Below are 2,644 nucleotides of genomic sequence, written 5' to 3' on the forward strand. Positions count from 1 at the left end.
CAAATCCTCAACTGACATTAATAATCAATCATGCTACTTTTATATTTTGATTTCCAATGGAATCTCAGGATTCCTCTCATCAAATTATCCCAGGCAGGAACTATCAATCCATCACAGCTGACATACCATCTCTGGCTTAATTCCTCTGTGTGTGTGGTGTGTGTGTGTGTGTGTGTGAGTGAGTGAGAGAGAGAGAGAGAGAGAGAGAGAGAGAGAGAGAGAGGAGAGAAGAGAGAGACTTTGGTGGGGCTTAGAACTAGAGAGAGGGGATGTATGGATCAAAAGGAGAAGCAAGGTCACATTTTCTCCTGCAATTACATTTGAAAGCCTATGAGGTTTGGGTAGCCAGGATGCAGTAAATTCCTTTCTTTTTCTTTTCCTTTTCTTTTTTTTTTACTTTTAGTTTTATTTATTTATTTATTTAACTTTTAATAACATAAACAGAAGCCACTCAGAATGCATCCTCTCCTCTTACTCTCTCAGAGAAAGAGAACAATCATCATCAATGGCAAATGGCAGTTGCATTGAGGCAACACACTGCCTAGGGCCGGCTTTCTGCTCAGGAGAGAACACTGCACCTCCTCCTCGTGGTTTCTGGTGCTCTACACATTCAGATTAACTCCTTTAGTAATAAGCTATAGAAGTGATCCTGAAAGTATAAGCTTAGTAAATTATTAGTTAACTAAAGCTGTGAGATCAATGTAGTAACAACAAACAATGACAACAACAGCTATTACTACTACTACTTTTACTGAGAGCTTTGTGTTGGGCTTTATGGCCGGTGATTCACCTGAATTGTCTCATTTAATCCTCAAAACCATTCCAGGCCAATATTATTATTACCATTTTAAATATTAAATTGATGTTTAGATGGGTACCCAAATCCACATGAAAGAACTGAGATTCAAATCCAGGTTATCTGATTTTATATCCGAGTTCTTTGGAAACCACTACTCTTTACTGACACTGAGATAACTGAATTCTTTAAGGCTACATAGAAGCCCTTCCCAACTCTTATAAAAAGTGTCTGAGTCCACTTTCCTGCCCTAATAAGAATATAGCGACCACCACTGAAGATCTTAAGGTTATCATTCTTGCCATCAGTGGTAACATGATAGAATGATTAATATAATAGAACTGTCAGTGGCATGGGTGTAAGAAATTAGTTATAGGTGATTCATCTCCCCCATGGTGTCTTCTCCCCTCTTTAGTTCTAAATACCGTATGATTACAAAAACATGCACACTCAGAGTTAAATTTTGAATTATGTATGAAACTAAATGTATCAATAAATTTATCAAACATGTAACACAGGTCTACTATGTACTCCAGGAGAGCAAAGACCCATTTTGTTCTCTTCGATATTCCCATCACCATACACCTGGTAAAATGTAGGTGCTCAACAAATATTTTTTGAATGGATGGAGGGATGAATGTATAAATGTATGCACAGCTGCCATTATACTGAACTATGGCATAGGCGCTTGATGTCTAATGTTGGTAATTTGCCTAAAATGGTGGTGTTAGTACAGGGATCTTGTGCGATGGGTAAAAGTTTTATGTTTCCGCCTATTAGACATCTGGAATTACCGTGAACATATGTAAGGAATAAACAAAATTTGGTTTTCTATGTGTATCTGGTATTTTCCCCCGATAACTTAATGGTTAAGGTTTTCAACAGAAGCTTGCTTCCTTTTTTAGAAAAGCTGAATATATTGACATTGACAGGATAATATAAATACTGTGTCCTTTGTGATTTTTACATTGTATGCTACATTTTTAAAAATGCAAAATAACAAAAGGAGGAATGGAATTCCCAACCATCCATTGCATGGTTAAAATGCATTACATGGTAAGGTAGTCTTTTTCAAAAATAAGTCAGTGTTGGTTCAGTATTGAGAAAATGCTTCAGTGGTTTTGTAAAATTGAAAGTAGCACGTTCCTAATCTAGTGAAAGTGAACTTTCAAATATGTCTCATTTTCTCCTGAAATTATGCACAGAACCTGGGACAATGGCAAGCAACTTACCCAAGCATATTTCTGTGGTAGCTCAGATTTCCTATTTTTCTGCCTCAACACCAAAGCAGTACAAATGGCACACTTGCAAAGTTGGAATGGTGCCCATGTCCACTCAGCATCAAATGCAATTGGATGCTGTTGAGCAGGAACTAGGAGGCTTGCATTGCTCATAAGAACAGTGCCAGTCACTCAATTGGAACCACCCTTTAGGCCCAGATGGGTGAAGCAGATTATTTTTCCTTAAAGGGTAAAGGGAATGATGAACATATTTCTTGCTATCTCTTGCAGCCCCAGAGTGAAAATTATCTGTGAGGAAGGTCACAAATACCAATACAAACTTTTCCTTTTGGTTCATTCTAGGATTATGTTCCAAGAAATGTTACCAACAATAACAATCAAGGGCTTGTGTTCCAGAGTGACACCATGATTTGGAAGAGGAATTCAGGTGGGTTTTTTGATAGTTTATAGGTAATGATTGCTGTGGTGCCAGGTATGAAGATATTTGATGATACCAGTCCTAAAGCTGATCTTTTGAAAGATTTTGACAGCTTGCTGAATTCTTTTAACCAAGTCCAAATTTCTTAGTTTTCTATTGCTACTTTAACAAATTGCCACAAACGTACTG

General features: G+C 37.3%; 1 non-coding gene across 1 annotated transcript; it reads right to left on the reverse strand.

Moving 5' to 3' along the window:
- Positions 1-446: 446 nt before the first annotated feature.
- Positions 447-665, reverse strand: LOC117078707. The gene has a single exon (XR_004435129.1). It is a non-coding gene; the product is annotated as a small nucleolar RNA U3 (small nucleolar RNA).
- Between the last annotated feature and the right edge of the window lie 1,979 nt (positions 666-2,644).

Source organism: Trachypithecus francoisi, unplaced genomic scaffold (assembly GCF_009764315.1).
Source record: "Trachypithecus francoisi isolate TF-2019V2 unplaced genomic scaffold, Tfra_2.0 Lachesis_group6, whole genome shotgun sequence".
NCBI lineage: Eukaryota > Metazoa > Chordata > Mammalia > Primates > Cercopithecidae > Trachypithecus > Trachypithecus francoisi.